Consider the following 14699-nt stretch of genomic DNA (forward strand, 5'->3'; position numbering starts at 1 on the left):
TTTCGGCTTTGTTTTCTCTGAAACGAGGGGACCCAGTGCCGAATTCCGATTTGAAGGTGAAGTCATAACATCAATGTATATCATTAAAATGTTTTATTGTAATTACAGAAATAGTCAATGCCAAATTATGCGCACTCTATTATTTTCTGCATTATTCGTTATCCCATTCTCGAAGTTAATACAGCCTATTATACCTCATTCATTCTCCCCGACGGCCGCTGCACAGCGAGCAGCTGTCTCTATTGAGGATTCCACAATGAATCCGAGATCTCTTTCCTGGGCACTTACACGTAGAGTAATTCAGAGCCCATCAGTGAGTATGAGCTGTTTCAATTGTTCCTCCCAGCGTACATTAGCTTGCACTTGTCCACATACAATTTCAAAGAATCATAGCTACTAGAGATGGAAAAGACCAGTTCGTTTCTCGAGCCTGCCCACTCTGCCAGCAAAAGCACGCGAAGGAAGTAATTTGATCAGCTCGCGCTATTTTAATTACGCTTATTAATAATAATTACAATTACCGTTTATAGTATGTAGTTTCTTTCATCCTAAAATCAGTTAAGACACTCTTTTTTTTTTTTTAAAGCAATGTTTATGTTCCGAAAAGGAACCGGGGGCTCAGGCAGTGATACTGTCATCCCCGAAGCCAGTCCAGCGAAGCCAAGAATTCAATTCGGTTTAATTCCATGGACATCTCTGGGCAAGAAGTGCTTGTAAGGCAGGAACCCTGTCTGGTGTTGAGAAACCGAAGACCCGCCCTCTCGTTTATCACCTGTTAAGGGGTTTGAGATCGCGAACACGGAGAGCTATCGCGATCATCCCAAGCAAAGCAGCAGAGAGCGTGTAGCAGGAACACGTTTGTTTTCTTTGAAATGAGAGGACCCGGTGCCAAATTCCGACTTTAAGGAGAAGTCGTAACATCGATGTATATGATTAGAACGTGTTTTATTGTAATTATAGAAACAGCCAATGCCAGAGCATGGGGCTGGATCCGGGAATTAAGAAAGACTTGGAGGCAAGTGACGTTTGAGCGAGGCCTTGGGGAAAAGATGAGACTAATGTCCACTGACGGAGTTGGGGAAAGGGGACCTGAGCAAAGAACCAAACAAAGCGAACCCAGAGAGATCGTAGCTGGATTTCCGCCTTACAGTGTAAAGACGAGTAAGGACACTCTCACTGTAGGTGGATACAGTCCACGTGCAGAAGATATCCACTTGGCTGTGGGAAGTCAGTTTAACTAACACTCTGAAATAACAATCAGAACACACAGACTACTAATCAGGAATATACTTATGGGGATAAGACAGAGTGCTTTAAGGGAGGACTGTCTTGAAAAAAATTCAGAAAGCCTGGGATTGCATAGAAGGAAAACTGGTAATTCCCAACGACAGAGTAAAATCTCCGGCCAAAGCGTAGATGGATAAATGACCCACCTGCCAGCACCTCAGTACAACTTAACACCACACGCCGCAGCCGAGAACTGTCACCGCTGCGCCCTGTGGCCACTTGTGGGATCTGTAGGCCCCGCTGGACCGTCGGACCACTGCAGACCCCCAACTTACGATGCGCAGACCAGAAGATTCCATTTTCTGTTCCCTTCGTAGAAATATGTGTAAGCGCAGACCAGGAGAATGCCAAGATGCGGTTACGTTTAATAAGAGTAGATATTTCTTCACTTTTAGTCGTCAAATAGCCTAACCTTCGAAACATTATTATCTATCATACATTACTGCAGTAGTTAGCTACTTTATGCCACCCTTTATTAAACCACTGGTGTGAAGACAAAGGGAACTGGAAGCCTTCCCCCGTCCCTTCTGCCGCCACCAAACTGTTCTCTCTCTTGACCACCACCGTTCTTTGATTCGCTGCAACATGCAGTGTGAGCATCTACCTCCCTCCACCAGAACGAAAGCACCTGAGAGGTGGGCATTCAGCCTTCCTCATTCACTTTCCCAGTGCCAAGCTCGTTTTCAATTGTCTGACACACAACAGACATTCGACACGTTGGTCAAATCATTTCGTCAGGTCCGGGAGACCTTGTTTTCACATACCTTAATTATTTTAATTTTTTTCCTTCGTTCCCTTTCCGAAATTTGCCCTCGTCCGTCTAATCACGGCGCCCAGAGGCGGATGCATCATAAACGTGTGTGTGCTTACTACTAACCTTCGTTCGATCGGCCCCAAACAAAACCTGAAGCCTGACTCAGTTACATTCATTCTCACCAATTACGTAACTCTGGAAAAGTCTGGAATCAGACTGACCCACATTCAGATAGACTTACACGCGGACTCTGATGGTCACTTACTGGTTGCATGACCCTGGGCAAGTTAAACTCTCTAGTCCTCAGTTTCTCCAACTATGCGATGAAGACATTACTAGCACCTGTCTTGGGTTAAATCAGCCAACACATGAAAGGATTTAGCTCAGTGCTTTGCGCATAGCAAATACAACTTGAGTGTTATAACTGTATCCTATTCGTAAAGTAGGAATAACAAAATAAGTCCTTCAGGAATATTATAAGGCATAAATGATACAACAAGCAAAATTTTACCCAGCACATTGGTTAAGTCACTATTTCCTTCCTTCCTGTGTGCTAGAATGATTGCTACAATGGACTGAGGACCTACTACCTCCTACGGAAAGTGTACCAGTCAGTTTAAATACATTACGCCATCCGATCTAATTCTATAATAAGCTGTTGAAATAACCATCATTATCCCTGTCTTACAGATGAGTAAATTGAGTTTCAGAGATCATAAAGAACCAGCCCAAGGTCACATCACTAGTCTGGCTCCAGGAAGAAGGCAGAGGCAGAAAGTCCCTAGGAAGCTTGGCATCCCCGCTTCGCCCTGGTTCCCAATTCCGGCATTAGACTCGCTTTCTAAACCAGCCTCTGGGACCCATGTCCCTTCCACTGACACCTACTTTTGCTCTTTTAATGAAGGTATGAAATGATGTCACTCAACGAAGAGCCGACTCCAATACACAGCCTTCTTCTGATTTCTTTCTCGGTTAGAAATTTGCTACTTGTTTTCCATGGTCTTATCTCGGTTATACTAACTGTCATCCACAAAACAGTTTCATTTTTAATAATCTGGTTATCTTTAATTTCTCAGACTTCCATAATAAACTTATATTGGATATGAGAAATACAAATGGAAGGAAAGACGGTTCTGCCAAATACACGTGGAAGAGAAGATGGTCTATCACAGTTTCTATGAAAAGATAATCCGGTTTTATATCAAGTGACAACCCCCCTTCCTTTGCCACAGCAAACTGGACGAGAGTTGTGCTTCTGACCCTTGGGTCACTCCAACCGTGGGCTAGTTAGGGACCTGTAAGGCAGGGCAACGAAAGGATGAGTCGAGTTGGCTAGATTCTTTCTTGGGAATCTGCATTAGGAAACTCTGACAGGAGGAAGCCATTATCAAGGAAAAGGGGCACATGAAACACTGTAAGGCAAAAAGGCAACGCTTAGGTATAAGCAAAAGCTATGAGATTGAGGGAGCTGACGCAGAACAAGGCTAGATGCACGCGCCAGCAGGTAGCAGCCGGAGCCCAGGTAAAGCCGACACACACAGCGAGAGAACGAGGTTGACCCGAGAGAAGAGGATGTCCGTCCTCGGAATGCCTGGCACCTGAAACCTTCCTAGTTCTGAATTCAGTTCTTCTGTGAGCATCCTCAGCTATGAATGGCCCTTTTCCTGAGGAGACTGCAGTGAGTCAGTTCTCTGCGACCAGAAGGTCCTTTTCTAAAAGGTCCAGCCTCCTCTTCTAGAAGGTTCTAGAAGGTTCAAACCTGTTTTAGAAGGCAAAAGTCAAATAGGATTGTCCCCTCCTTTGTTTCAGAGGAGCTATAGTTGCAGATTCCCGGAAGTCGGTCATTCACCTGACTTCCCGCTGATCGCCCACACTGCCCAAAGGTCTCTGTTTTCCCTGCTTCTGAGATAAACGTCTCTTCAGCTACCACCTAAACACCCAGACAAACGTCACCAGCTCATTTATCATCTGTGATTCTTTGACAGAAAAAAATAAACTCTTAGGTGACAGAACCACAAGGTCCAAGGATGAAAAACGTGACCAACCAGCCTGAGGGTCGAAGACCTGGGCATAGGAAAAGGGAGGATTCGGGCGCACGAAATACTCGGCAGTGAATGAGGCACCTATCACCCTGCAAAGAGGGGAGAAGAGTGAATATCCTAGAGTAGAAAATTTCCTTTTTTTAAAACGTGGAACATAAAGTTGTACCGTTTAAGCATATTACCTGGTTGTTTTTTTTTCGTGTTTAGTGAAATGTGTTAATACGCTGTGTTTCCACGTGAGCTGTCCACTCCTTCAACAACATTTATTGATCACCTGCTGCTCCGTTTCGCCCCGTGCCAGGCATCAGGAATACAAAAACTAAAGGCGGCCCCAACCCTCGTGGGGCCACAGCCCAGAGCGAGAAGCAGGCGAGTCCGTACAGCGTGGAGAGTCGCATCAGTGCGGAGCAGCTGAGGTAGGGGGGTTGGGGTCTAAGAAGCTTTCCAGAAGCAATGTCCAGGATAAGACTCACGGGAGCACCGGGGGGCGAACGGCCTGGAAAAGAAGCCGGGGGGTGTTCCAGGCGGACAGAGCAGTCTGAGCGACAACGGAGGAGCTCCAATCCTGCACTCTTTAGACAATCGTTGCCTTAGACACCCCCGAATGTCACAGACATCTCTACAATAAATCACCAACCCAGGCATCCTTAGAGCTAGTATGCCCTTGACCCGCATTCAAAAAGACCTATAGCAAAATTCTTCTCCTCAAACATACCGACTACGCAAGCCCCAAGGATACTAGGAAACACAATAAATCTAGTATTAGACAAAACAAAGCTACCTCAAAGTTCATGAATTTCTCTTCTCGGCAGATGATGGCTTGGCTTCTTTCAACTGCCGTTACTGTTAATTTAAGTTTCTGTATTTATTTTTCAAGAAAAAGAGTGATTATGGTTTTCATGGAAATGGGTAAAGCTCTCCAAAGCTTTAGATTAGGGGCATTTTGAGTGTTTAAGTGAATAGTATAAAAATACTTTTGATGAGTACTTCAGTTGCTAAAAATTAGATTGGCACCAATACTATGTAGAATACACTTTTGTTTTCCTTTATAGATTAGCATTCATCAATATTCGCACCTACCTCATATTTCTACTGAGCATATTCTTGCATTTTAAAAAGCTTGCTGGTGTACCATTTCCCAAACGTAATCCTGTTTTCCCATCTTTAAAGTCAATAATAGATTCCTCTTATGTGTCTACTTCTCAGGATTATTATAAAGTTAAGCAAGATATCCAACGGTTGGAATTTTAAGCAACCGAGAATAACAGAACAAATATAAGTCAAAAAATTATATATGGTCTTCCAAATGCCCTTAAGTAATTATATCTTAAATACTTTTTTTTTTTTCCAGATACAAATAAAACCAATTCAGAGAGAGTCAGTGGTTTACCGATTACCAGAGCAGGCTTGAACCGGCCTCCCTTGACACAAGCAAGATGATATTATCAAAACACGGCAGAAAAAAATTACTCTGAGATTCTAAAAGCTGCATTAAGAGCTAGCGTGTAAAATTTTAAAACGATATCTTTTCAGAGGTTTCACCAACTTCAAATGAATAGTGCTTGAAATTAGTCATAGAAAACACGATTAATGAAAATATCACTTTGTACCCGCTCTTGGCCACATTTCAGAAGTAGTTTATTACTCACATCCTAAAAGTATATATATCAATATCATCATCATCTTCATCATCATCATCATCATCATCATCATCATCGTAACAGCAAGTCTTCAGCATTACCCTTCAGGAGTTGCATATCATAAAGATTGCCAAAAGTCCTGTCATCCCCAAAAGCTAAGAGTTAAACACATAGCCTGTATCATCAGCACTGCAGTTGCTTCAACTGGTCCCTTGCAACCTCAGAACAATATGCAAGCATAATACAAAAAAGGAACAGCACGATTTCTATGAAAAATCAGTGAGAATGGTAAAGCTGAGAGATGTACCCGGTGCCCGTCCATTTTAAATTCATACTTATTATACAGGAAGACATGCATTCAAAACGGCCTATTCTTTTGAAAATGGTTCTTTCGTCTCCTTGCACATGTGCCTGCATGCTGACTGGCAAATTTTCTAAAACTCCATAAATTAAAATCCCACTTTTTCCTATCGCGCTTGTCGCTTCAAAACATCAATGTGGTTCGGATGTACAGGAATGAACCCCATGTACAGACAAAACTACATTTCCCCTTGGGCAACCACAGTTCTCGAATTGGGCCCGGCATAGGCTGACCAATGAAGACCAGATTCCAGGCGGATCCTGTTCATAGAATCGGAGAAGTACTGAATAACAGCCAGCAGGAAATTTAAGAAATGATTCAGCCCAATCTCTTCATTCTAAGAGGTCCAGTGAAATAGAATGGGGGGAAGTCCTGGGTCGGATTCTGGCAAAACCCAAACCAGAAACTGGTCCAATGTGCTTTGTAAAAAACATGTAATTATGAAATTAGAATTGGGCTCTCTCTCTCTCTCTCTTTTTTTATCAAAATGCTAAATCATAGTCTTTAAATAAAGGGGCAAAACTAAGGCATGTCAACAGAGTACTTCCGACCTGAGTATCATGGTGATGGTATCACTTCCTTGTTCTCGTCTCTGGAAGAGACCGGCTTAACAGGGAAGTTCGATTGGCTAGCCTTCTCACCCCTGACTTTCTTGTGAGTCCTTGAGCGAGTTACATAACCTTGCTCAAATATAACAGAAGGATAATAATATTACTTAAGTCACAGAGCTATCATCAGAGAGGACTAAGCAGCTATCACTTTCAAGTGCGTTAAAATGTCCAGGCTTAAAAGAAATGGAGAAAATTTCCGTTTTCCATCTTAAGTCTCTTGCAGGAAAACAAAACAAAACAAAACAAAAAACCCACAAAATGTCCTTCAATAAAACTACGTGCAAAAGCAATGTTTGTAACCGAGGAATTTTAGCCGCGTAGCACATTGTTTTGGTTCTGACTTCGCTAGGACTAGGGGCTCCAACACTTCTGCTTAGACGGAGGACCCACGCATCCCACCTTTTTAAATGTTATCACAGTCTTCATTTGCATTCTCCTTGAGTTAAGGTGAACTGGGTCAAGGCTGGCTGTCCGGCTGCACAGCTCTGTTCAACCTCCCTCTGCCCCCGGCTGAATTCTTGCTTAACTTACTTTTAAACTCCCAGACTACTAGTCCCTCTCTGGGTTACTCTTCCGAGAGAGACTCAGATCCCATTCCCACAGGCAACTCCCCCGTAACACATGGGGTGGGGGGGGTCCAGAAGTGATCAAAGACTTGCAAATGAAGTCAGACAGCCCAAAAGAGAAGGCAGGGGCCACAGGTGCCAAATGCCAAATGCAGACGGGTGGCAAGCTCTGGATGAAGCCGTTGCTACAACGTGGGCCGGCTAACCGCAGTGCCTGAAGACGTGGGGTGTACAGAAATGACTCTCACTCTGCTCATCACACGACTCAACCGCACAACCTGTGTGGGTTCCCAAAGTCTAGGTAGCAAACCTGTGATTTATGTGTGGGTGGGCATGTCTGTCTTCTTTTGAAACTACTAAATTAATCTAAAAAAAAAAAAAGGAAGACGGATTGACAATACCGAAGGCGACACCTCTGCGTACGAGGAAACGACAATGTTGAAAACAGTGACACAAGCATTAACACGAATCCGTCTCCAAAAAAGATGACTGGCATCCCAGCCTTCCGTTCTCTCCAAGAAAGCCGGCAAGTGGAGTTGGGGGAAGGGGAGAGGAGAAGGAGGTTCTTCTACCTTTGACCTCGTCAAACCAGTAAGATTGTAATAGTGCAACCCAAACGGGACCCGTTGAAGAAGTTGTTTGAAAGTTTTTTTTTTTTCCCCCTTTACAGAGATACGTGTCCTTGATGGGAGGCGTGGGCCAAAGCCATTTATTTCATCGCACCATTGTCTTTGGAATTTCAAGATGACAGTGATAATGGGGGAGTTTCCTGCAGCCAAGTGTTTAGTCCAGCTGGACGAGGAGCCGGCCTGACTGCAGGTCAACAGCGCACAGAGGCTGTAACCAACGCGAATCGCCCGGATGACGACTGAGATACAGGCCGCTCTCCACGAGTGTGCAGTTCCTCCATCGTGCAAGTGTAAAGGGTGAGCGGATAGTGCCTGTGTCTGTTGTACTGAGTGAAGAGAGAGGGAATTTGCTGCTGTGTTTGGAAACAAGGATGCTCCCAGTGGGATGAGGTTGGCTAGGCCAAGAACTCAGCCTCAGAGAGACAAGGAGAGTCTAGTTACGATCTCCAGGACAATTACTTACACAACCTGATGCCCTGCATTACAGTATCTACCCTGCTGTTCGATACATATTGTCAATATTATTAGCGCTAATTCGTTAAACGGTTAATGCTGATTTATGCCGCCAAGACTGCAAGCTCCCTGAAAACAAGGGCGTATCTGCCTTGTTCTTCCCCACATCTTCAGTGCCCGGTGAGGTGCCTGGTGCACAGTAAGTGCCTCCAAAACAGGAGTAGAATAAACAACTGAATGCATGAATGAATTCATGAAATTCATGCTGCGACGCGTGTGTTTGCCATGTTTGTGCCATGGGCAGGGCTGAGCATGCTGCTATAAATCCAGCACAGAGAGCGGAACTCCCAAAGGTGCCCATCGGTGGCCCGAGGGCTGGGGGCGCAAAATCAAGTGTAGAGGCCAGGGAAGGGTAGGGGGTATGGTGACCCACAGGGTACTCTGAACCCCAGGGTATGCAGCTTCCGCCGGGACCCTGGGACCCTCAGACCATTACCGATCTTCCCTGGGCTTCGGCGTCCCCACTTAAAACTTGATGAATAACCTTTCTTTCCCCTTGCGGTTCGGAAAGTCTAACATTTTCGGAAGCTGCCTGGACCCCGAAATCCTGCCAGAACCAAGATTTCAGATGCTAAGATCTTCTGTTTACAAAGTCAAAAACAATTAAGCTTTAAAACAGGAAGTTCTGTTCTATTCCAATGAAACAGTATATGGAGGGTCGGGGTGGGGGAGCCTCTTGCCAGACCCGGGGCAGTTTAAATCTCTCCTTCATCGTTCCCCACACCCGCAGTCAGGTCCTCCAGGCCTGAGCAGGAAGAACAGAAACATTCGCAAGCAGAGCTGGCCCTTGGCGCTTGGCTTCGATCTCTGGCTGTCACAGGGAGTCAGTCCGATAAACACCTGCAGGTAGGATGGAAGGAGGCATAGCCTCCCCGACTTTTACAGGTTTTTTTTTTTTTTTTTTTTGACAAGTAGCAGAGTCACAGAAAACCTAGAATCAGGTAAGAAAGCGAAATTCCCCCAGAGAATTGAGGCGACCACTGAATAGGAAAAGAAAGGAAAGACACAATTCAAGAAAACAAGCAGACATCTTTTTTTCCCTAAAAACTGTTTTTAAAGATGACTATTAGGCACGGATTAATTTAGCCCTCGACTCCCATCTCTCAAGATGTCGCTCTAAAAAGCAAAAGGGTTTATCCACAAAACCACGAGCGAGTAAACAGCCTTCACATTCTCACCATCACGCACGCAGTGAGGTATTTACTCTCTGATAAACAGCAATTGTAAATAAATCTCGTTTAATCTGTAAAAGCCACAATAAAAATCTTTAACCTCCAAGGTAGAGTTTACAGATGTGGCTGCACACCCTGCCAAGCGCCAGGAAACAGAGGGTCTTGAAAAAACTACCAGAACGGGAGGCACGTTTTCTCTCTCAAGCATCTCACATTGACCTTCTTAAAAAAAAAAAAAAAAAAAAAATATGTACAAGGGAGGAGGAAAGGGGAAAACCCAACCCCTCCCACCCCATTCTCTGTACAAATCGGCCAATAAATCTCGGGAAAAGACACAAGAGAAAAAGACAGAAGCCAACAGGTGGAAAAAGGCTTTTTGTCTCCTTAGAAATGGTCCACCACTTGATCCGTGTCCCCCGGTCTATTCGTCTCAGGGTGTCCTTAATGACGGTTTTATTATCATGACGGTGAGGGTCAGGAATAAATGATAACCCCTGGACTTTACGCTCCCGCGGCCCCTGTCGCGGGCGGCCCGCTCTCCCCACGCGTTTTGGGGACGGAACGAAGGGTCCCCCCTCCGCCGCCCCCCCAGGGCAGCAGCCCCGGCCAGCTTTCTGGGTTTCGCAGACGGGGAAACCGAGGCCCGGGCGCCCCCCCGCCCCGCCCCACCCCCAGTCCCGGGCGGGACCCACCCCCGAGGCAGCCCCGAGACGGGAAAAGTTTCCGGATCGCCGCGGCGGAGTTCCCGCGCCCGCCCCGGCCCCGCCACGCCGCCGCGCCGGGGAGTCGGGGCTCGGCCGCCGAGGGCTGGGGTGCGCCCCCCCGGGACGAGGCGCGCGCGGGCGGCTGGGGGGGGGCGCGCACACGCGCGCACACGCGCGCAGCCCCCCGGCACACGCGCGCGCACCAGGCTCCGCGCATCCTCCGCGCGGCCGGCCCCGCTCGGCTCCCGGCCCGCGAGGCCTCCCGGGGCCCGGGCCGGGGCCGCCCCGAACCGCGGCTCTGCCCTGCTCCCCCTCTCCTGCCGGCTCCTCGCTCCCCCCTCCCCCCACCCCGCCCCCCGCGCCCCCTCCCCCGCCCACCCTCCTCCCACCCCTTCTCCCCCACCAACCCAGAGGCACAGATCGTGCTCCCGGGGTTCCCGGGAAAGAGGGCCATCCCCAGCCCCGAGCGCCCCGCGGACTCTCAGGGCCCAGGCGGGACCGCGCCGCGGGACCCCCGCGCTCCTCCCGGGCAGCGCAGGAATGAGACCCCCGCCTCCGGGCTCGGCGGACGAGCCTGCCACGGGAGGAGGAATCGTTAGGGCTCTTACCTTTTTTATGAGGAGAAATTCTGGAGAATCATTTCAGAAACTGAGGGGGGAAAGTGATTGAAGACAAAAAAGACCCTTTTCCTGCAATCCCCGGCCTCCTGGTATCAAGACACTAGGACAACATCAAAGCAACTTAGGGGGAACACTTTAGGGGCCTATTGTCTGCTCTGGTCTGATCTGTTTTTCTTCTGACTCCCCCTCTTGCTGCGGTGACACTTGGTACGGCCCAGGCATTCATGCCAAGTAGCTTTCACACATGGAAGCTTGTCTCAAGCAATTGCTGACAAGCCACAAACAAGACATTCTCCCTCCCTGCTCTGCGCCCCCCCTCCCCCTCCACCTTTTCCTCCTCCCTCCCTTGTCCCCCCTCCTCCTTTCTTCTGAATGCAAACTAAAACTCTCCAGTGACAGGCTCGCAGGCTTGGCCTAGCTGCGTGCACGCGCACACACACACACACACTCTCTCTCTCTCTCTCTCTCTCTCTCTCTCTCACTCACACGCAAGCAGCTAGCTAGTTGCTGCTGCGCTGGTGGAGTTAAGAGACAGGAAAAAGCCTAAGCTGGGTTGGGGGCAGGGAGAGAGGGAAAGCGAGCGAGCGGGAGAGAGAGCCGCCTCCTGTCTCCTGGTAAAATGGCAGAAGAGAGGTGAGCCCTTTGGAGAAACAGCACTGGCCACACACGTGTGCACACATACACACACTGGGCGGCAGACCGAGCGCCAGGACCAGCGAAAAATGCCTCCACAAAGGAAAAAGCAAGGTCCCAGCAGCCTGAGGTCGGGGGAGTGGGGAGGTAGGAGAGCGGGCGGACCCCGTCCTGGGGCTTCTGCTGCACGTTTAGGTGGTTTTCTTCTTCAGTGAAAAATATGTTCCCCCCAAATGCAGGCTTTCTTCGCTGCATAATTGAGCCTAGACCTGAGCAACCGGTTAAAATAAAACCACGAAACCTGTAAGTGTGTGAGTAAACTTAACAGCGGGTTCATCTTGTACCCAGGATATTTTCCAAGTGGATCTTCTCTCTCTCTCTCTCTCTCTCTCTCTCTCTCTCTCTCTCTCTCTCTCTCTCTCTCTCTCTCTCTCTCTCTCTCTCTCTCTTTTTAAAGCAGAAACCCTAGAGAAGAGTCGCAAGGAGAGTAGTAACAAGTAGTGTGAACTCTGAGAGCTGTGACATGTGATGCTGAAGTTACTGATTGCCAGGCTGCTGGAATTTATGGAGGGTGGGCGCTGCGGGGTGGAGGGGGAGGGGAGTCTCTGTGAGCTGTTTTCTAGGAATGAGGGGGGGATGAGGTAGGATAATGAATATGGCAAGAAGCAAGCAGGAATTTGATTGGTGTGGAGGGAGGAGGAAGGTGGGGGTGTAAAGGAGGGAAGGGAAAGAGCAAAAAAAAAAAAACCAAAAAAACAAACAAAAACAAAACGCTGCATTAAAAAGGAAGAAGAAAAATGGAAGCTCAGACATTGAAACATGCGGGGTAAATGAGATGGCAAAGGAAGACACAGAATGGGAGCGAAGAAAAGCACAAAGGACGGGGAAATTCGCAGATGGCACGAGATCGGGAGGGCCGGTCGAGATGGAAAACGACGGGATGATTATGGGACGTTCGTGTTCTCGCCGCGTGTCGCGGGGTCAGAGACCTGACAAGGTCTCCTCCGCCGAGACCAGGGTCTGGACGGAGGCTCGGCTCCTCCCTGTTTCGGCACAGAGGGGGCTTCTGCTCCGATCCTCAGAATCCTCCTCTACAAAATGCACATCCCTCTCGCTCCTCGGGAGGGTTGCAATAGAGGATAAATTATGACCCTTCACATTCGATACCAGCGAAATGGTTTGACACGACCTACGGCTCGCCCCGTCAGACACGTCCCCCTTTCTGCTCCCTCTTCTCCTTCCTTTGCTCTCTGGCGTGGCCGACTCCTAGAGCCGTTGGCCCCGAAGACACCCAGGGATGATGGAAGAGGTGGTGATGGTGGCGATAATACCAGTCACTCCTGATCGAGTATTTACTTGAGTCTCAGCCTGTTCCCGAGAAGCTATACCATTAGGTCATTTCTAGGAAGACCAACCTCATTTACAGGGGATGAAAAAAGGAGGCACAGAGAGGTTAAGGAACTGACTTGAGGTCACACAGCAAGATAGAAGTGAGACTGAAATCAGATTCAGGCCCGCCTGATGCCAAAGGCCCAGCATTTACTCACCACTTTATGCCCTCGGATCCGAGCAGCCCCGCTTCTCCATGGCACCCCAAGACCAGTTAGCCATAACTGTGCCCCGAGGCTGGGTTTGGATCCTCTCACTCTGAGCCGCGGGAACTTCTAACTTCCCCTCAACAGGCTACTGACTCACCGTCCACTTCTAAGTGGTGGTGACTCACTACACACAATGATGCCTCCAGACAAGAATGCACGAAGGGTCAACTTAACCTCTAAAGACTGCACGATTTACAGATTGCCAGGCATGGATCAAAAGGACCAGGAAGCTTTCCCTTCCTTAAAAGATATTCAAAAAGCCAACTAAAAAACACCCACAGGTGTTGATAATGATGATGGTGGCAATGTCACACAACCCCAAAAGGCATAAACTATTGTTGTTCCCATATTCTAGATGAAGCAGCTTCGACGCAGAGGCTCGGTAAGGTGTGAAGGTCACCCAGCCGTGAAGCGAATTGCTGGCCGAGACAAGGCCCCAGGTGGCCACCAGGCTCTCCGCCACTTTCCCGTCCTGCCAAGGGAGTGATAAGGGTGGTTCCGGAAATCAGAGTGAAAATCCAAATGCTCAATGACAGAAAACAGAGGGAGGCAAGGAGAATCCTAATAGTTTTACATGTGTCGATGAATCTCGTGACAGCTCTCATGAGTAGCTAAGCACGGGCCAGGGTCCTCGAACAGCCCCAATTTTCCAAATCCTCCATAGTCACAGAGGACAGTTGGCAGAGGACAGAGAATCCCCGACTCTGGGTCGGGACACATTGATAGAAACACACGCCGGACCATTTTGCTTGTAGCACTGATGGCTTCCACCTGCCGACGAGAAAATACATCCGAGTGGATAAGTGACCGAGGTCGACGCACGAGGGTTAGTAAGTTTATTTTACGAGACTTCCGAATGCTAAGCATAGAGTGTAGATGAAAATGTCCTCGATTTGGGGACAGAAACCCGGATTCTAGTGCCGCCGATTCTGTCACTCGCCAGCGTGTGAACCTGACCCTGCTGTCTGAGCTTTGCTTCCCCAATTATAAAACCAACTAATGACATTAGCTCTAGAACCCTCTCTGGCACTAAAATGGTATTAACCTAATAATTGTTCAGTTGATAAGGAAAAGATGAAAAGCCAAGGGAGCCGAGATGTGTGTTTGGGTGCGTGTGTGCTGGAGAGGGTGGGCACGTAAGGGGACAGAATGAGAAAGACCTTCATGGGGCTGGTCTATCCGTATTACAGCAAATCGCTCCCCAAATACCTTCTACATTATAGCTGTCTTTTCTCTTTATTTTGTTTCGCTGCTGGGCTTCCTACCGATTACGAATTCACTTGCATTAGTAATATTCTTATTAAAATGCAAACACCTCCGGAGGGAATAAGGAAAGTCAGCCTCTCACACTTTAGTGTGAATTATTTCATTAGGCTGCTTTCCTCCAAACACTTAGTTCTTATCAATCAAATAGCCATTTAGATTAGGGGGTGAGATAGAACTTTGAAGACTCTTGTATAAGTCAGGCCGGTTGGGGATTGCTTAGAGAAGGCGAAGACATACTAAAGGCAAATAGTCTGCTTCAAAATTTTATCTGGAGCAAGCCTGAAATTTGAGGAAGGAGGGCCC

General features: G+C 47.9%; 1 protein-coding gene across 6 annotated transcripts in view; it reads right to left on the minus strand.

Moving 5' to 3' along the window:
- The window catches only part of BCL9 (BCL9 transcription coactivator), a 74761-nt gene extending 61558 nt beyond the window's left edge, over positions 1 to 13203 (minus strand). For 3 of the 6 annotated variants that reach the window (XM_036234988.1, XM_036234982.1, XM_036234981.1), the window contains exon 1: positions 13080 to 13203. The gene's annotated coding sequence lies outside the window, so the exon portion shown is untranslated. Of the gene's footprint in view, positions 1 to 10887; positions 11198 to 13079 lie in introns of those variants that run through there. The other 3 variants (XM_036234989.1, XM_036234984.1, XM_036234983.1) reach the window with 1 other exon arrangement.
- Between the last annotated feature and the right edge of the window lie 1496 nt (positions 13204 to 14699).

This window comes from Rousettus aegyptiacus, unplaced genomic scaffold, assembly GCF_014176215.1.
Source record: "Rousettus aegyptiacus isolate mRouAeg1 unplaced genomic scaffold, mRouAeg1.p scaffold_m13_p_17, whole genome shotgun sequence".
NCBI classification, from domain to species: domain Eukaryota; kingdom Metazoa; phylum Chordata; class Mammalia; order Chiroptera; family Pteropodidae; genus Rousettus; species Rousettus aegyptiacus.